Source organism: Apis cerana, linkage group LG9 (assembly GCF_029169275.1).
Source record: "Apis cerana isolate GH-2021 linkage group LG9, AcerK_1.0, whole genome shotgun sequence".
NCBI lineage: Eukaryota > Metazoa > Arthropoda > Insecta > Hymenoptera > Apidae > Apis > Apis cerana.
Genome location: NC_083860.1, coordinates 4,378,610 through 4,400,649, shown reverse-complemented (window position 1 = coordinate 4,400,649; position 22,040 = coordinate 4,378,610). Strand labels below are relative to the sequence as shown.

General features: G+C 33.2%; 1 long non-coding RNA gene across 1 annotated transcript; it reads left to right on the top strand.

Annotated features, from left to right (window-relative positions):
• Nucleotides 1–2,170: 2,170 nt before the first annotated feature.
• On the top strand, nt 2,171–21,592 carry LOC133666648 (uncharacterized). The gene is made up of 3 exons (XR_009831060.1): nt 2,171–2,352; nt 2,413–2,502; nt 20,449–21,592. It is a non-coding gene; the product is annotated as an uncharacterized LOC133666648 (long non-coding RNA).
• The last annotated feature ends 448 nt before the right edge of the window (nt 21,593–22,040 follow it).

Genomic DNA, 22,040 nt, shown 5'->3' with positions numbered 1-22,040 from the left:
CGTACGTAATTAATTATATATTTCATCAAAATTCAGTGGTTTCTCGATTTTTTCCTTTCATTTCCTTGATTCCATACTTTCGACATCGCGACTGCTCGTGTTTCGAAATTTGGAGTTTGATTGTCGGCATCGTAATAATTGAACGTAGATTTGTATATTTCTATCGAATCTTAAATATTTTTTATGTAGAATACTGGTTAGTCATGAAAATTCGCGAAAATTCGCTCGAAGGTACATTTGAATGCTACGTCATAGCACGAACGCCATGTTGATTATTTATCGAATTCGCGATATTTTAACCAATCAGAGATGCCTAGTTTCCTGGTATTTTTCTAGTAGGTAGCCGCCATTTTAGTGCGAAAAATTTCTGTGACAGGTGCTAGTGCGTCTCTTCAATTCAGTAGCATTTTTGACATTATTACGCTAAATATTATATATTGGAGTCAAACATCTTTAATTAATGTGTTCTCCGTACGTAATTAATTATATATTTCATCAAAATTCAGTGGTTTCTCGATTTTTTCCTTTCATTTCCTTGATTCCATACTTTCGACATCGCGACTGCTCGTGTTTCGAAATTTGGAGTTTGATTGTCGGCATCGTAATAATTGAACGTAGATTTGTATATTTCTATCGAATCTTAAATATTTTTTATGTAGAATACTGGTTAGTCATGAAAATTCGCGAAAATTCGTTCGAAGGTACATTTGAATGCTACGTCATAGCACGAACGCCATGTTGATTATTTATCGAGTTTGCAATATTTCAACCAATCGGAGATGCCTAGTTTTCTAATATTTTTCTAGTAGGTAGCCGCCATTTTAGTGCGAAAAATTTCTGTGACAGGTGGTAGTGCGTCTCTTCAATTCAGTAGCATTTTTGACATTATTACGCTAAATATTATATATTGGAGTCAAATTTCTTTAATTAGTGTGTTCTTCGTACGTAATTAATTATATATTTCATCAAAATTCAGTGGTTTCTCGATCTTTTCCTTTCTTTTCCTTGATTCCATACTTTCGACATCGCGACTGCTCGTGTTTCGAAATTTGGAGTTTGATTGTCGGCATCGTAATAATTGAACGTAGATTTGTATATTTCTATCGAATCTTAAATATTTTTTATGTAGAATACTGGTTAGTCATGAAAATTCGCGAAAATTCGTTCGAAGGTACATTTGAATGCTACGTCATAGCACGAACGCCATGTTGATTATTTATCGAATTCGCGATATTTTAACCAATCAGAGATGCCTAGTTTCCTGGTATTTTTCTAGTAGGTAGCCGCCATTTTAGTGCGAAAAATTTCTGTGACAGGTGGTAGTGCGTCTCTTCAATTCAGTAGCATTTTTGACATTATTACGCTAAATATTATATATTGGAGTCAAACTTCTTTAATTAATGTGTTCTCCGTACGTAATTAATTATATATTTCATCAAAATTCAGTGGTTTCTCGATTTTTTCCTTTCATTTCCTTGATTCCATACTTTCGACATCGCGACTGCTCGTGTTTCGAAATTTGGAGTTTGATTGTCGGCATCGTAATAATTGAACGTAGATTTGTATATTTCTATCGAATCTTAAATATTTTTTATGTAGAATACTGGTTAGTCATGAAAATTCGCGAAAATTCGTTCGAAGGTACATTTGAATGCTACGTCATAGCACGAACGCCATGTTGATTATTTATCGAATTCGCGATATTTTAACCAATCGGAGATGCCTAGTTTTCTAGTATGTTTCTAGTAGGTAGTCGCCATTTTAGTGCGAAAAATTTCTGTGACAGGTGGTAGTGCGTCTCTTCAATTCAGTAGCATTTTTAACATTATTACGCTAGATATTATATATTGGAGTCAAATTTCTTTAATTAGTGTGTTCTTCGTACGTAATTAATTATATGTTTCATCAAAATTCAATGGTTTCTCGATCTTTTCCTTTCTTTTCCTTGATTCCATACTTTCGACATCGCGACTGCGTGTTTCGTATTTCGAAATTTGGAGTTTATTTGTATCGTAATAATTCAATTCCGGTTTGTATATTTCTATCGAATCTTAAATATTTTTTATGTAGAATACTGGTTAGTCATGAAAATTTGCGAAAATTCGTTCGAAGGTACATTTGAATGCTACGTCATAGCACGAACGCCATGTTGATTATTTATCGAATTCGCGATATTTTAACCAATCCGAGATGCCTAGTTTTCTAGTATTTTTCTAGTAGGTAGCCGCCATTTTAGTGTGAAAAATTTCTGTGACAGGTGGTAGTGCGTCTCTTCAATTCAGTAGCATTTTTAACATTATTACGCTAGATATTATATATTGGAGTCAAACTTCTTTAATTAGTGTGTTCTTCGTACGTAATTAATTATATATTTCATCAAAATTCAGTGGTTTCTCGATCTTTTCTTTTCAGTGGTTCCTCGATTCCATAGTTTCGACATAGCGACTGTTCGCGTATCGAAATTTGGAGTTTGATTGTCTGCATCGTAATAATTGAACGTAGGTTTGTATATTTCTATTGAATCTTAAATATTTTTTATATAGAATATTAGTTAGTCGTGAAAATTTGCGAAAATTTGCGAAAATTCGTTGGAAAATATATTTCATTGCTACGTCATAGCACGAACGCCATGTTGATTCTTTATCGAGTTTGCGATATTTTAACCAATCGGAGATGCCTAGCTTTTTCGGAGTATTTTAATGCGAAAAATTACTGTATCAGGTAATGCATCACTTCAATTCAATAGTATTTTCGTCATTGTTTTGTTACTTTTTATATATTACCATCAAACTTGTTTAATTAGTGTGTTTTTCATATATAATTAATTATAATCGGAGCTAAAGTTACTCATAAAATCGAATCGATCTATGGAAAGGAATCACAAGTTACTTATGAATAATCATTAATTCTAGCACTCTATCTCATGAACAAGAATAACAGAAACAACGGATTGCATTCAATTCAACTGACTTGAGTAGACAAATTCACCATAGGGTTTGCGGAACATACCGTACAGTTCCAGTCATGTCGTTTCTCCTCAAGCTCTGAGAGGATGGAGAACTTCAAACTTCCCTTCTATCTTGCTTAGCGTGCGTTCTATCCAGCTACTTGTCCCCTTTCTGCAGTAACAATCCTTTACACGTTGCTGAAATGGTATTGTAACGTCCTTCCATCTACCATTTCCCGTTCGTGTTCGAATATTTGTTTCCCGTGATTATATTTCGCTTAATCCAATTATCCACGCTATTGTTAACGATTGCTATCCGACTCGTAATTTCCGAATCTCCCAATCGTGGTCGATTTGACCGAGTTTCTATCATTAATTCTTAGTATACGACGTTTCACGCGAGGATTACTCCTTAATCATTTCTTTCTTGAACAGTCATCGTTAATATCTGATACGTATCATTTACTCTTTTGCTTATTTATTACAACTCAACGCGAAGAAAGACAAATTGGAAATTGAACGAAGAAAAATTGTACATAGATGTTTTAGAATTTCTGGAATAATAGGAAAGAATAATTCGAGTTAATAAAAATTTACAAATTAGCTTTAAAATTCGTATTTATTATTTAAGAGAATAATAAATTTTTCATTAATCGAATTTTAACGAAGAAATAAAATATTTATTGTAATATTGCAGTAGATAATTAATAATTATTTAACTTGAATATGTTAACTTCTTTATTCATTTTTCTCAACTTTCTAAAATTTAAAAAAGATTTCAACGTTATCAATCAAAGTATTCAAGAATAGAATTCCATATTCATATTGATTTAAAAATATTAGAGAATTCATTTTCATAGATAAAGTGCAAATACCCTTGTCTAAAATCAGCCATCAAAAATAAAAATTTTTATCTCCTATTTTCTAAACTTTCATTTCATGCGTGATCATTGTAATGCAAAACAAACTGACAGAGCTGATATACTATCAAGTAACTTTAGTTTCTGTAAAATCAACTGATAGCTCAAGGCCATTGAAGGATAAATTCCCGCTATAACGCTGTCACTCTATCTCTTGTGTTTACACAGCACGTTTGATCTACTCTATTGTTTGTTTTAAAGGCAGAAAGCGCAAACCTGCGGGCGGCACTCTCTTTGTCTCAAATGTAACTGAATACAGTTGAAATATGTAACGAGATTATAAAAGGAGGTTACTTTCAATGTTTCGTTATCGACAAGTGACTTTGACTGGTCAAGTAATGCTAAATCGTTTTCAAATGCGTACAATGGATTCTAAAAGCGCTTGTCTTTCTGCTCTTGATGTTTCATTATTGCTTAATTAAATGAATTAATTTTCCTTTGATTGTAACAGAAGGTGTGTGTAATTTTCATTTTTCAAATTACTTTGTATGCAAGTATTTAACCATGAATTTTTATCAAGTATCGTTGAATATAACTCATAGATATGATTTTCAAGACAAAGTTTATTTTTGCAAATAAACGTCAGATGCAGCATCTTTTATGTTAAAGGATGTAAAATTGTTTTTGTTATATTGTGATATCTAATGATGGATTATTTTATTTAACCAGTATCTAATTTATTAGCTATTTCGAGTTAAATATTTATCAAAATTTTACTTTCGTATTTTTTAATGATAGATTAATGATCCATAAAGAGATAATTTTTAATTGATTGTTAATTTCCGTATTTTCCGCGATTCAAGCAAAATCTTCATAAACAATTAAAATAAAAAAATATATATATTATTAACAATTATATTTCATTAAATTGTTCGATAAATGATTTTCACAATTTTTCACAAAATCGACAAAAATAAACCCATCGTTAACTCTTAACTTCAATTACAATATAAACTTTTTTTTTTCATCAGCTACATATATAGACCGAGGAAAATATTTTTCAGATGGGTTGCAAAAATTCAATAAAATCACTACCAAAGTTATTTGGCGAATCACTTTGTTTTGACGAATAAAATAAACAAACACACGAGTAAAAAGTATACGAGAACACATAATAGTTGGAAACGAAGGATACTTGGAGATTGTACAAAGGAAGTGTAACGGTTCTTCCGTATAAAAGCTCCGGGACCGAAAAATTTTGCAATACCTTTTGTTCCTAAGTTTCGCGGTCTTCAAAGTTGCTCGCTATAGTCGAGTCTGCCAAATCTAAAGTAGTTCGAAAACGCAAAGCCGCGCAAAACATACTCAGGCGATTCACTGCCGGTCGAAACTCGGCGTCTACGTTAAGAAAAAGAACTACGGAATGCAGTCGGTTGTGGTAACTTCCGATTCGCGCAGGAAGTCGGCGTACACTTCTTGTCCGCGAAACTTCTACTCGCGAGTACTCGTTTACCACGGATACGAAACCGTCGAATGACAGCTTCTGTTATGTTATGTACTTCTCTGTTTATTTCTTCGAAATGACATCGAGAACAAGCTGAATATAATACAAAAAGAAAATATCGTAGATTATATACGTGTGTATTATTTTGCAATAGATTTGTAAGATTATGAATGCAATATTTTATTAACAGCGAATTGAAATAATCTATTTGTGTATTATAAATATTAAAATATTGATGTATTTTAATTCAATTCAAATAATTTTTTATATAGACGATATTTGTATTAATATCTATGATTTTTATTTCAGTATTGCTTTCTGTACAAGTGATTGCTCGATGTTTACAAGCTTCAATGGTCAGTGAGCGATTAGTTATTGGTCAATGAATGGTTAACGTGTGATCAATCCGAGTGATTCAGTCACTTGTCGGTATAATAATCAGTCAATAATCATTCAATGATCAGCAGTCAATCGATATTCAATCATCAGAAGTGAAATTATTTCATCGTAGCTAAGAAATACGACGCGATCCAAATCCAGTTATACTTTTTTCAATATCATTAAACGTACACTTTAAAATACAACAGTCTCGCTATCACTTCTTCGACAGCATTCCTTCCAAAAGGTTACTCCATCGCATTTAAGCCACGTTTATTGCTCTCCTCATCTCCGTGGCTTCCGAAGCGAAAAGCGCCAAAGGACAAAGACGAACTTTAATTCGTCGTCTCGTTAAGCAACTTATCAAAGTGCATGAAGCACCCAGCCAACACGATAAAATAATTGTTCCGGGTTAATGTCTAACGACCTTCCCCGACAGCATCATCTCGAGCAGAAATACCAACCGACTTGGTTACTCGCAGTGTCGACCCTGCTTGCCGTGCAAAGGTCCAAACGAGAAATTGTTCGGATGTTTCTCCCGACAACGACGAGAAAGGGAATAATTGTGAATCGTTTATAATATAAGGCGACATCGTGGCCCATTCCACGCCAACCTATTATCCTCCTCCTCCCCTCTCTCTCTCTCTCTTATTTTCGACTATGCTGCCACGACAATTACTTTGTCCGATAATTTTTCAAAGGATCACGGTCATCGCGTTCGCCGTGAAAATTTTATAATCGCTACATCTACGACCTTAATGCGAAAACAGTTATATGGATAATTAGTGAACTCGACGTAGCGAAACCACCGGGCTTTGAGAATTTCACGAGGATAATTATTCTGCTTGCACGTCCGAGATATCTTCCAGGAAGATATGGAAGATATTATGCGTAGAATTCGACTAGACATCACGAAATACTCTCGCTAATTTGCCAATGGAAATTTGTTGGAATCGATAAATTGTGGAGTTACATGTCGTTAATTGAACGGAGATAGATCTAATTTTGTTAGACCTTTCGATAAGTCGGGTCAAACGGTGTCGGCGTCACTTTTTTAGGCTCTCTATACATTGAGCCTGAATTAAGTACAATTACAGCAAAGATTTAGATTATTACAGCAAGAAATAGATTAAGAGAGTTTTATGATGTACGAAAGAAAGATTCTTCCAAGATTTTCAAACAAACAGGAATTTCTAGAATTAAATCTAAACAATTTTTACAACGAGAGAAAGAGAGAGTTTCTTAAAAGAACGATGAAACGTACATTACGGAAGTATCTCGGGAGGATGTCGTTTCCCCTCGTAATAATAATAACGATGATGATATTAAAGGAACGAAGTGTCGAGTGAAACGCAACCCCGCTGATGTTCAGTCATTATTTGCGCTCGGCATTTTGCCAGTAACAATGAAAGGCAGTCTCGAACTTGTGTAACTCTCATCTACGGGGGAAATGAGAATCCATGGACGTATTATGCGTCCACTAATACCGTTGCTCGGCCGATATTCGAACATTCGGCTGCATAAATAGTTCACCAAGCATCACGACTTCCCCGGGCATAATATCGACTCGCGATTTTCCATTCGGTGAGCCATCGGTCAAACTTCCTATTCTGCAACAAACGGAAATTCTTCCCCCTCGAATCGAACTTTTTCCACCGTTCAAAAATTACTTCTCGTCGAAATATTTCCGCGCATCCCTGTTGGCACACGCACTGGTTATTCGCCAACTTGCAAACTAATCGGCGTCAGAATGGAAAACAATCCTTGATGGCTCGTGTTGTATACACGAAAGGAGTCCGGTTACGATCGTTGAAATATCTTTGCAATTTCGAAAAATTGAAGTTTCGTGGCAGTATTTAAAAAGTATTTTATGGGAATAAAATTCATCGATTTGTGGAATATGGAAGAAGTTATCGAGATCCCGTTTTTATTAAGATATTGACTATTGGAGTATTTTAATCTGTTTCATTCGGGATAGATAAAGTATGCTATTACAAAGGTATAATACGTAAGAATACATTTTTTTATTTTGTATAACGCAGAAATTTAGATTCTCGAACAATTGAATATTTTGCAGTAAGTTTTTTCCGTGTATGTAGAATTATTATTTTGCTTTAATAGTAAATAGTAAATAAAATTAGGCTAAGGATCGAACAGAATTTTCCTTCGAAAATATTTCAATTTGAAAGAAATCGTATCATTAAATACTATCAGCGTGGATAAAGAATAAGAGAGATCTAAATCTCGTTTAATCTCTATTAGATCTCAGTTCAGTCTCGGAAATGCGATGGTTTTAGTTTAAGCTCCAGTTTAAATAATTACTGTGTTAGATTAATTAAGCTTCGTATATAGGTTGCTTGATGCATTTGATCGGTTAAATCTAAATTGGATAGTCAATCAAGTGGATGAAATTTTCATTCAGACTCGATCTCTCATTATCGTGATTGCACAAGACACGATCGGAAGGACATCTATTTAAGAATCTAACAAATTCGAAGAATTTGAAGCGTAAATAAAAATCATATTTTTTATTGAATTACTTTAATTTAAAATAAATACACACATATATCATTGTGCGCAAAATAATTAGAATTAAGTACACAAATAAAATTTATTAATTCTTTAAAATATCAATCTCTCGAATCGTGGAAAAGATTCTATAAAATTTTGCGCAACACGGAAGAAATTTCTTCGTACATAAATTAGACCTCAATTCAAAGCGATTCGTGTATCCGGATTATCCGTATTTAACGAATCAAGGGAAATTGGAAATCTCGACACGCGCATTCCTCGTTGACATCGTAGATATGCGTGCTGTTTTTTTTCGATGGATCATAAAAGCTGAGCCAAAAAAGGGGGGGGAGGGGAGGAGGAAGGGAAAAAAGGAAAAGAAGGAAAATCAAGCCTAGCCAACCAAGCGACCCAAATGTTCTGGCTACCGTAAAGAGGTATCGTTCTCTGAAATGGCGGCATTTCACTTTTCGCTACATGCACACGGCCAGGATAGAAAAAAAGAGGAGAGTTGCAAAAAGACCGGGGAAAGAGAGGAACGTGCATAGACACACAGGGAGATAGAGCGACGTTTCTACGATGCGATTGCATTCTAAATTAAAAATTGGACACACGTTTCTGGACAATGAGGCAATTCAACGTTGGTAAGATTTTTTTTTTAGAACGAATGTTTTATTTATGGAAAAAAATTAATAGGGTAGAAAGTGCTGATATAGAAGATTAACCTATTTCGCGAAAAAGATAGTCCTAGATTCCCTTCAACTTTTTCCTTTTATTTTGATTTTTCGTCCAAACTTGATATCTATCGCTTCGAATATCGGACCGCTATATTATATTTACGTTATATTTGCTGCTCGTTCTGTTTATCTGATTTACATATTCGATTTTTCAATGCGGAAAAACAACAGACCTCTTCGTTCAACATCTTCCTGTTACTCTACATATGCTCTCTATTAATAATGTTTGTTTAATAATCCATCGTTGCTCGAATCGCGCGATAAATTATTTGAAACTCTCCTGCGAATTATTCATAAACTCATCATATTTTTATTTTGTAGTAAAGTCATATATATAGAAAAAAGAAAATATGTTAAAATTTATTTCAAAATTCCTCGACGTAGCACCTTTTTAATTAAAGAAAAAAAATCAACGAATAAAAATTATATACGAAACCTATAATTTATCTATACATTTTAATTTACGCGCTCGTCACTTCCATTTCTTTTCGAAATTGAAACCAATCGCCATCACCTTTACATCCCATTTTCCTGCATTATTTGCAAGATTCGCAAAATTTTAATTCGCGTCGAATTCGCGGGAACATCGAAAAATTGCCGAAGTAAATTTAACGTACTATTCGTTGGCCAGGTACATCTGCTTTAAGATTTCTTGAAGGCGTGGGCATCGTAAGCCGCGTAATTGGATCTTGCCCGACTTTATAAACGTCGAGAATAATTGGTTGGACTGCGGGGATCCGCGCCTTTCCGAAAATCTGATTAGGCGGGAACCGCAATTTCATCGTGCCTCCCCCACGCTCCGCCAAACAAAATCTGCCGGCTGACAAACGCGAGTTCCGCTTTAAGGATTATCGCGACAGGATCCGAACGAGGAAAAATTTCATGAGCTGGAATAATTTTGCTTATCGCGGCGAAAACGTTCGGGAATCGATTCCGCGCCGAGACTCAATGGGACGACAGACGTGGAAACGTGTCTGTAACTTGGATACCTCGTGGAAAACAGGATAAGTCCATTTTTATCCGAGTTTTTTTTTTTCGTTTTAACAATCGGATCCGATGATTAACGAAAGAGTACAAAACGAGGAATATGTTCAGTTGATGTTATATTTATATACGGGGAATTCAAATGTAATGTAAATTGTAAATGTTAATATGAAAAATTTGAGATTTAAGGTTTAAAAATTGATTGGTAAACTTTTTATTAATATGGAATATTATATCACATTAGTAAATAAATATTCTTTGACAAGATTGAAATTTATAACTATTATAACTTATATAATTCCACATTTTTGTACTCTTTATCGTAAAACTTCCACCAAAGAATAATGTGCCTTTATCTCAAATTCATTACAGTAGTTAGGAGTTAAATTTAATTTTGTAAAGTCAAATAGATTCAGAGAAGATTTCATACTTATTGCAATCTTTTTGGAAATTTTAATGGCAAATAATTCTCTAGGGATATAATAATACATTAACAAAAAAAATAATAATACGTAATTACAGAAGTTTCTTTCTTATAAAAGAACTAAATCCGTATAACGCTTCAACGACAAGAAAAACACGATCGAGTAATAATTTGGTATTGTAAAACCTTTCATAAATATAAAATAACTATTTGGATAGGAATGATTTCAGATAGCTTGTCGGACAATCGATATTGCAACTGAATTCGTTATACACGATGTTAACGGGTTCACCGCAGTTATGGCCATAACAAATTAAATGGACGTGGCAAAAAATCGATAAAGTCGAAAAGTCGTTGGTGTTTCACGGCAAACTCCAGTTATCAATGCATTTTTACAATGTTTTTCAATTACCGCAGTGTTAAACGAAGTTTTGACGTGCTCGATATCAACGGTACCAATGGTAACGTGCCAACAGGGTGCAGTTACTTCTCTCTAAAAATTCACGTGTCGAATTTGATGTCTAAATTGTGGAAATCGTTGTAAAAATTGCAAGAACGTTTAGTTGTATATTTAGTGTTTAGTATACTTTTTCCAGTTTTTCAAAAGCTTTCGTTTTAATTAAATTTTCGTTAGAGGATGTAAACTAAGAGGATCCTCTTAAGTTCTTCATAACATGGCTGCAAAGGGTTGATTCAAGGTATTCAATTATTAAATTTCTAATTTTCTTGTAATTGGTTACGAAAAAATCATATAATGATTATTGAATACAAAGAATTATCAATGATGAATGGAAAAAACGAACACGGAAGGAAATTATAAAAAGAAGGCATTTTCATATTTAGTGCAATGTTCACTGTATTTTGCATTATATCTTCCCTCTTAATTATTGAATTACACTTAAGTTCCTTTCTATTTTGAAATACACATTACGTAAATGCAGTAGCATTTTACAACATCTTTCCACGAGCCGTATCTTCATTAAGAGTATGTGTACCTGGCAAATTTTCAAACTTGATTTCCTTGAAGGTAAAGTTACCAAAGAAAATATTTATTCTGCACTTTCAAACTATTTTTCCACGGAGGACAATCTCCTGCTGAATTCTACCGTCCCTATTTTCACCCTGCTCCTTCGAAAATATTTAATGTAGTGGAAGTAATCTCAAACCAACAAGTATTTCTCAGCACATACCACTTTTAGCTCTTAATCTCTAGCACCCAATAATTATTTCTCTAGAATCACACGATCATCATACAAACTTACTTACTCTTCAATCAAAATAATCCAACCCCCTTCTCCATACAAATAAACTTCTAGATCTCTACACACTTTCCAATTTCCTTCGAAAAGTAAAAAAAAAATATAGCTTTCAAAAATTCCAATATATCTGGAGAAACGAACAAATATTCCGAACAGTATATATTAACCAAGAATAATATTTTTTCCGTCGATGTTCCAAGGATTAAAAAAAAAAAAAAAAGAAGAAAAAAATAAAAATGAGGTTAAGCGACCACCCTATATACGATGATGCACCATCGACTTGAACGAGGACACGCGCTGCGACAGAACTTCCCTGTCTCTTTCCCTTGGACCGAGGCCGAGGTCGAGACTGTGTCCGCTGAAATTCTGTGTTACGCGAGCGACGTCCATTAATGAAAATCGATTACCCATCAGGGTTGCTGCTTACACCGATGCGCGTCAAAAGCTGATGCACGTATGTATATCTCCTGGCCTCATCGGGCGGAGGCGCACGATGGCTATACGTGTCCCAGCTTATATACGCTAATTCCAGGGATTTCATGAGTCACATTAGCTTAACGAAAAATAAGTCGAACGGCCAGTCATTGAGTGGAGAGAAAAAGAGAGAGAGAGAGAGAGAGAGGAAGGGGGAAAAAAGGTGCTCTTTCATGGTACTAATTAATCGAACGGTGCATGACGCATGAAAAATGTAGGCAACCCTTTATTCCGAGCGTAGATTGAATTTCAAGGAAAATTTTAGGTTAATGGAAGGGATTGTCTGGCCGAGTAAGCATTTTGTAAATTGTATTAAGTGAAATTAAATTTTTTCTAAGGTTGATGAGCGTGTGTGAGTGTAAATTGATGAATTTTTAAGGAGCGGTAAATTTGAATTTAACGCTTGACTGATGGATTTGTGTCGCATAAGTGGCGTGACGCGGATCGAATTTTCATCCCTTTTTTTTATGGTGGAGTGTAAATTTCGCGATAGTGAAGGGGAAAAAAATGACAATTAGCGTCACATCTCGAAGCTGTTGGAAATGGAACGATCTTGCAGGAAAAAATATGAAGAGAAATATGTCGTAATACTGATCTACAATTACAATTGAGAATTAAATTTGTACTCCAAAAAGATTTTGATACTGTACTTTTTTACGTATGTATGTATACCGATTTCTCTTTCGTGTACACGAATTTTCTATTTACTGAAAATTCCTTGGGAAAAACGAGGGCGATAAATCTGTAGATTGCAGAGATTCGAGTCGAAAGTTTACGTGATCGTAAGATTGAAAGACTAGTTAGATATAATATTATTTAGAGATTTTGAGATATTGTTTAGAGATTATTTTTTATTTCCTCGTATCATTCAGTGTATTACTTTGAATAGGGATAAAACGATTTTAATTCTGTAACTACTTAACATCTTGTAGCAGCATTTGAAACAGGAACTTGTTAATCCTTCGTCTGCGGTATTAGTTTGAAGTTTAAGTCCAAATTATTAGGTTTCAGAATGCTACAACTACGTAATACAGAATTCGTGGAAATTGATTTTAATCGAGAAGATGAAAGGACTAAACTTTATCGATGCTAAAAATACTTTGTTATTATATAAGTATTTATTATCAACGAAATTTTAATTAGAAAGAAAAAAAAATTAAAATTCGAATTTTGATAAAATGTAAAGGGAAATATTTAACGAAAAGAAACATAATTTGGCCACAATAGATTAGATTTTGTTATTCATACAATTCAAAGATTGATGCAGATTAAAGCAATCATACAAAATAATACGTCTCTTCTTTAAAGCAATTATATACTAAATTATGATGAATTATACTGAATTATAGCTCAATTACGGTACTACCTCGTATCAAATGTTCGATCGAAATTGATGGGAATATTTCCAGTCATCGTTGATGTGCGGTATTCATTTTCCACTTCATCAAACCGAGGTTAACGCTTTGCGGCCTGAGCAACATTTTATCATGATCAATATCAAGCTATTTCCAAAAACAAACATAAATCATTGATCAATAATGAATTGTAGATGTTTCAATTAAATTAAATTATTATATAATACAAAGGAATATTACATATAACTGAAAGGAATTAAATATAATGAAATTCGATACAAATGAATCGACTATCATCCGATCAGTTGATCAATTTTTAATTCTATTGTAATTAAAAAAAAACCAAGACAAAATAAAAAAAAGAAAGCGAGAATATTTATTTATTCATTACACCAATATTAAACTGTCAAAATTTCTTCAAAAAATTGCCACAAATAAAGAAGTTCAAACGTGAATATAAAAAGAATAAATCCAAAGGTAAATTTTCCATTCCTCTCGCTCCTTTCGAAAACAGCAATCAGAAATTCCTCCAGAATAAATTCCCCGATTGAAATATCAATTTGTCGCCTCGGTAGCAACAATCGAAGACAAGTTTCTCCTTTGTCGAAAGGACTGTGACGTGCACCGAGCCATTCACCGTATTCGAACGGAACCGGTCTGTGTTGTTTTCGACGCTGCCGTTTCCGGTTACCGGCCCCCGGCATCGGGCACAACGTTGACGCTGCGTCATTTCGGCTCGTTCGGTCTGCCTACCCCATTATTTTCAATGGCGTTTTCTAAAAAGAGCGCGTCGAATCGACGCCGTTCCGCTCGTGTGTAACGAACGGTCCAAGAGTACCACGACATTTGCAGAAGGCCGCGTTCAATTTGCATGCGAGTTGTGGTGTATCGTACACCGACGATTCCTGGGATTGGTGTCGGGGAGCCAACGCGCAGCCGCGCAAGCGAATTTACGTGTGTGTGCCGAGGCGCGTGTGTCGGGGATAACCGGTGTGGCGACATATGCATAAAAGAATTACTGGCTCGTGCTGTTTATTACGCGTGAGGTGTTTTCAAAAGGATTCGATTTTGAAACGAATGACGTTCCGCTGGATTTCTGACTATCCAATTACCGATGCCAGGTTTAATATAAGAACGGACTAAATGTGCAACTTGATCGAAAATTATACGATTGATAAGTCAAAGAATTTTGGCTGATTTGATATTTAAAATTTTAAATTTTTACGTTTCATATCCTTCTCCGTTGGAATCAAGTTGTAATTTGTATTTGATTATATAATTTAATTTAGTTTGCTTTAATAGTGGAAACTTGAAAATCGTGGAAATATATTTTCTAAAAAAGGATAAATGATTATTCAGAAATAACATAGAACGTAACTTACGATCATCTGTGATCAATCATTACACGTCTAAATAAAGAGGTACTTACTACAATCCTCTTGAAACGATTCATGAGACGAAAGCCATGATTCATGGAACTGTCACGTTATTACCAACAAGGATCACATGGCTAACACTGATAAAGAACAGATCAGTGATGACGAGTCCATATGGTATCCTCTTGAATATCAGAAAAGCCAAAATAAAATAGTGCAATATTTTCACAAATTATCCCATAATAAAATTATGATTCAACTTTAATATCGTAAATCAGATTTTAATACTCAAATATTCATTAAATCTTATATTATATATATATATAAAACTCTGCTGAACAAATCTCAAAAAATTTTTTCTATAATAAAAAGAATACACTTCATTACTAGGATATAGGATTTCACATAAAATATACACACTTCCAAATAAAAAAAAAAAACATACGTATCATTTCGAAAACGTATTTGCAACATCAATGATCTATCCAAGAATCATTTTTATCTTTCTTCCCACGAAAGTATGCTTAATTTTTACTTTTTATCGGCAACAAAGGTTCTTCGTCTGGTAGAGATAAAAGGCGTTTCACAAGTAACGATCCATTTCTGTAACGTTCGATATTTCATCCGGTAGAAATCGGCACCCGGTTGGTTGAATTTCTTTGGCAACGAGGAGGATGGTCCCAGAAGGGTTACAGAGTATTCCTGGGAGGCGTGCCGAACGAAAAGCTTCACGCCAGGCTATAAAATTCTGAACGGCGCGGGAGCAGAGGACAGAAAAATCAATTAGACTGCCTCCGACAGCCACGTCGCCATGATTCAGGAAAACGATAAATCTGAGCGCACCGACATCAGCACCTCCGCCGAGATCTTGAGTATCTCGTATCGCCTCCCCGCCCACGTACTACTTCGTCCTTTTCTTTCCTCCGGGATAAAGCCTGCGACGAACACCTAACGACGACAAAACTACGTAGAGAAGTATCAAGTGCGGATACAGGATGTTCCTTTTTTCGTTCTATCATTCCAAGATTTATTCCCATTTTCTTTTTTTTGTAAAACTTTGTGCAGCGTTTCGATTTATTTTATACGTAGCAATTTTCAACATAGACGATGAATAGAAATTAATAATTTTAATGATAAAGATCCTTAAGGATTTCTTAGAAGGAAGACAAAGTTGTTAAATATTCGAAATTGAACAAAGATGTTTTCTATTCAGCCTGTTTATTTAATCTTCTTAATATTTTCGATATTTCTTATAAATAAATATCAATGGATGGGATATTCTTAAAACGTCCCTTTAATCATTTATTCGAAAATAATTTCCCGAAGAGAAAAGAAATAGAACGGAATAAATTTCCTCGCTATAACCACTATTTGAAATATCGTTTCTTGATTTCTTTTTTTCCGGATATATTTGATTAGAGATCGAACGATTTGATAAAAGTTAAAAATGAAACGAGGTCTTTGAAATCAAAGCAGCTTCACGTTTCAATTCACCTACGGCTGCATGTTGATTGTAGGATTATTATCAGACAGAAGGAAAGGAAAAAGAAAGAAGAAAAAAGAATCACGTTAGCATATATCCCTTCGATTTTAATGAGTTTTTTCTAACGCAGGTGAACCAGGTGAAACGTATTTAAACGAGATCGTTACATTACAGGTTATATATTTTTCTCATGATATATATTTGTGTAATTTAAAAAAATTAGAAAAAAAAAAAAGAAAGGAAGATTTCACGAGTCACGTGATTCTCATCTATGGTTATCTAATTTATCTACGTATCTCGAGTATCTCAGGAAACGAGTTCAAATAATTAGAGCCCCGACGAACTTCTTCGCGAAGGTATCACCAAATTTGTTGAGCTCCCAACTTCATCTTTTAAGACTTTGTTTCGAGGGTTTCCGGAGAGAAGGACTAACGTAAACAAAGGGTGATTAAGCTATATATAACAAAAGTTTAAAAGTTCAGGTTTTACTTTCGATGTTTCCCTCGCTCGTTACTTTACTTTCATGAAAAATTAAAAACTCTTCAGAAATTAATGTTGCACCGATTTTGACGAGAAGCGCGAGATAATATTAATTTATAAAATCCTTACTTTTGATGAAACGATACTTATTTATTATTTTTCAACAATTAAAAATTACGAGAAAAATATTTTTAACGGTCCAAATATTTTTAACGGGTAATTGAAAATTATTGGAAACAATACACACGAATATTGATTTAATATTTTTTAATTACTTTATTTTTGACAATTCAGATAAATCTCATAGAGAAATATTTCATTTCGTGAAAAAAAATATATTGTTTGCGAAAAAAAAAATAATAAAATTTATCAACCTAATAAAATTAATGCTAAAAGCTGATAATAATAATTTTTATATACAACATTAATATGGAATACGTGAATTTCACTTTAAACATACGATTTTTTACAATATCCGACAAATGAACATAAATATTTTAAATCATATTTGATCAAAGATCGTACACGTTAAAAACCACATATTTGCATAAATCTTGAAACATATAAAGCAAATACATTATTATCTATAACATCGTCCGATATGTGTTTACATTTTATTTAACGTTTATCATCGGGCTTTAAACACCAATTGATTTCAAATATTTGATTGACAATGAAATCTCGATGGAACGAATACTTTTCCAACTGGACGTGGCCAAATTTTTTTTATAGATTTTTAACACGTTAAAATTCACACGTGACGCGAAATATATTTGCGTCCCGGATAAATATCACGGATTATTGAACGAGCGATAAAATTATCAAATTTAAAATGTGCACACCGACGTGAATGCAATTTAAACTATCGGATTGGAACGAAGCCTAGAAGCATATTATCTATTTTACGATCATCAATTTCCATACCGTGCAACATGAATATTCAAACAGCCGCTATGTGCATTACATCAAACGCGTGTATACATTTTTGATGTATGTACTTCACCCCCAGTCGAGATAAAGCAAGAACACTAACCGTGTATCGATGGACGATTATGATAAACAGTGATTTTTCAAAAAATTCCGAAGCTTGGTGATTTTGCGAATTTCACGGAATAATTTTCCGTGGAAAAATGTTTATATTAAACGTGAGATCACGTAAATATCTCATAAATATTATTTCGATCGAGTTTATCAAATCATCTAGGATTTACATAATTACCAAAATTATATAAAAATAATTCGTAATATCAAGTTGGAGATATATTTTAAATTATTTGACATTATAAAACAATTATTCGAAACACTTTTCCGACTTTTAATTCTAACACTTTGAATCAATCTCATTTCACGACGGTATTTGAACAATTTTAAAGTTAATTTTAATGCATAATCTCGTTTCTAAATCTTATTATCCCAGTATATTTTCCACACATATTACGTACCTCAATTTACCTTAATTTCATAAAGTCATCGTAAAATTCTAAAAATTTTCAGTGAAGATAATCGATACGTTATTTTTATACCAAAATTATATTTTTATTGGCAAATTTATCATTTCGCGCTGAAATTAAAATATAGAAATTTAAAAAAAAAAAAAAGAAATTGAGAGATGATGGAAGAATGTATATAAAATATCACAATGCTCGTATAAATAACCGGAATACAATTCACGGGAAATTTAAGCGAAAATTTATGAAAAAGATATTGTAAAATTATTATGCCAAAAACATCTGCGTTACCGCACAGAAGATCAGAATAGAAAATACAATACAGAGAATGAGGTGAAATAAATTGTCCATAATAATATTACCATTTTACATTGGTTATTTGTACATATAAATAAGTATCAGGATGTAATAATTTATCGAATACGATACTCGAATTTTTGACAACGATTTATCATTTAAAATGACAGTATTAAAAATATATCAGGTGAAAAACATAAATTGTACGTTAATGAATATGAAACATTTTATATAACGAAACACGAGAGATGTTATAATATATTTCAATTCATTTTAATTTAAAAAGAGGAAGGTATCTGGCATTATATTTCGAGCAGGCACAGAAAATGATCATTTCAAGAGATATATAAGTTAGAATTCATTTTTACATCAGAGGAAAATCTTTGGAAAAAAAAACGTTTGAAGATTTTTAACGAAATCTTTATGATGTAGTACGTAACTTGTTATAATGCAATTTTATGTCTATTGCACTGTCTAACTACTTTTCTTATTTTTATACAGCAAATATTTTTTATGTAATCATTTCTACGTTTATAATATACGTATTATCATAAAAGAATATAAGTGATAAAAAATTTTATTGCAAATACAATAAAATTCCAGCACATTATTATTACCTAAAAGATATAAATTCAAATGTTCAATATTATTATACTTATAAAAATATAAGAATATGAAATTATATTTTATAGCTATATCATTTGAAAGAATATCTTTTTGTCACAAAACAGACTTTCCATTATTTTAATTTTCCAAATTGAAATGTATTCTCCTCAGAAATAATGTGTTCTGCATAAAGATAGAAAGATATTCTAAAAAAAAAAAAAAAAAGTATCAAACTTATCCTAAACACCAATATTAATATTTAATATTTAATATTTATTCAATTAATTTTAATATTTATTCAATCAAACAATAACCAGATCATCGATGGAAAAATAAAAACAAATGTATTTATTTCGCACAACGAACAATAAATCAAACAATCCAATTCTCAAATATATTTTTCTCGCGCATTTACATATATTTCACAAATGCACAGATCGATATGAAAAACAGAGATCACCCCTTGAAGAGCACGAGGACATTATTCCTCCGGCATTCCTCGATCCGAAGAAGAAATTCTATCGATTGGTTTCTCCACGTGACTCAACTCGAATACCAAACACCTGCACCCAACGCTTATTCACGCGCGAAGATTTAAGCATCGCGTCATTCGATGGACAATAATACCGATACAGTTGTCACCACGATACTCGTAATTCATGAGATTCCTGGCGTCTTTATCGCGACGCGTGCACGAAGGGCCGCGCATTCCCCAGCAAACAGGGCGAGAGTAGTTCGTGACTGGATCCATAACAAGCGTAGAACAGAATCGAGGTTGCTCGCAATCGCGAGGAAAGGGATTTCCAAAGGGATTTCCCTTTGAAGAAAAGAAAATTTGCCAAGATCAATCTCTTATTAAATTTAATAAGTGAAAGAGAGGAAAGAATAGCAAGGTTCGAATATTAATAGCGAGATATACCAGAATAAATCAAACCTCTTATAATGATCATGTGGAGAATTGTGGAAAAATAAATATGTTTTCACAATATCATAGACAATAAGAAGAATTTTTTAATTTCTAAAATTAATATTTAATTCACAATTTCGTTCAGAACTAGAAGAGAAGATGCAATGTTTCTGGAGAACTGAAGAGAACTGAAGAGAGATAAGATACTTATCAAATTTTCAAATCTATCCAATGTTTCATTCTACTTTTAAAATATCTCCTTCGTTTCAGGAAGTACTCATAGAAGATTCAAATTTACTCGAAAAGTATCGCTTCTTTTTTCAAGACATACGTACAAGCGAACGTTCGAATCTACTCACATCCATCACTACCTCCCTCCAACCGATTTTTACTAACTTTTGATTTCTCTGTTTTGCAGATCTATTTTCGTAGACAACTGGAAATCTTCGTTTCGAGCTTTGGATATTAAACATCGCATTCGAAAGGTCGATCCTCGAAATGGTTTGGAACGGTTCACAAGCGAAAGCGCCCACACCAATTGCCAGCTAATAGTTTAATGCTTTCTTGATTTCTCGCTCGACCATGGCCGTTTACTCTCGCACCAGGAGATAGGTAATGCGCTAACGGGAGGCGCGCAACCGACCAAGTTTCTGGCGCAGGTAAATGTAATGGAAAACGCTTTGGTCCCGGAATCGAGCGACCAAACCAATATCATAATTCTCCGATGAATGGAGTGGAGGCTGGGCTGCCGACCATCTGAAACGGCGTGTCCGATCCTGTGGAAAAACGGCTCTTAATAACGTTATTTCGTTGGTTGTTATGTGGACCGTGGTGAAAAGGAAAATGTGTCGATGTTGAGACGTGCTGGGATGAAGAATGAGAGGAATTTGTGATCTGGTTAAAATACTTGGTCCAAAGGAATAGGTAAAAAATAAAATTTTATTTTATTCGATACGCATCATTTGTGATAAGGAAGATTATTATGGGTTTGATAATAATGTAAGTAATCGAGATTATGTATATTATATATACGAGAAAGATTAATCCGAATGGAGTTTCGATGTATTATTTAGCTTTGATTGAAACAACATCATTTTTTTATTTTATAAATATTCTTTTACACAGTGTACGTTCGAGTACTCTATATTTTGCGGAGATTGCAAGAGAATTGCGCATCAAAGAATTAAACGAAAAATAGAAGAATAACGGAAACAAATTTCTATGAAAATCAATTAACGTAGTACAGACCAAAAAAAAAAAAAAAATAAATAAAAAAGATTCAAATTCTTCATATGATATTGAGATTAATAAATTTTTTTTTCAAATTCTCTTTCTGATTGGATTTTTTTTATTTAGGAGAATATAATTTGGAAAAATTGTTTTTTCCTTCCACCTAGTGGCGCCGGATATTCCAAAAAAAAAACATGTTTTCAATCCCAAACTTTGAGGGCTGTTTTCACCCTTTCCATATATCGACGATTTGCCGATAAAACAAGAACGTGTCAAATATTCTTTGATATTTCACGAAGAATATTAATAAAATAAAATGGTTACGAAATATTCTTCTTTTACAAATAATTACGTATTATAAATTTACATTAATTTTTAATGAAAAAAATTTTACTCCTTGATATATCTATCCTGCGATGATTTAATTACAAAGTTACTTACACGTGTATTAATTATCCACTTCATGGACCGACTAATGTTCTTATGTTGAAGGTAGAAGGAAGGCGGTGTAAGAGAATGAATTTGACTTCTGAAGTTCGGACAGATCTAAATTACATATTCTCAGCTTCCTGATATTACTGAATTACTTTAGAAGATATATGTACCTATAACGGTTCTAACATGTCCATTTTAACGGTATCACACTGATGTAACTACTAACGATCCTATTAATATTTAGATAATTTCGTGCCTTGCAAAGATTAAAAAACAAAACATTTTATAAATTATTCAATATCAAGAATTTCAGACACAATGATTCGACATGAAATAAATCGTTCC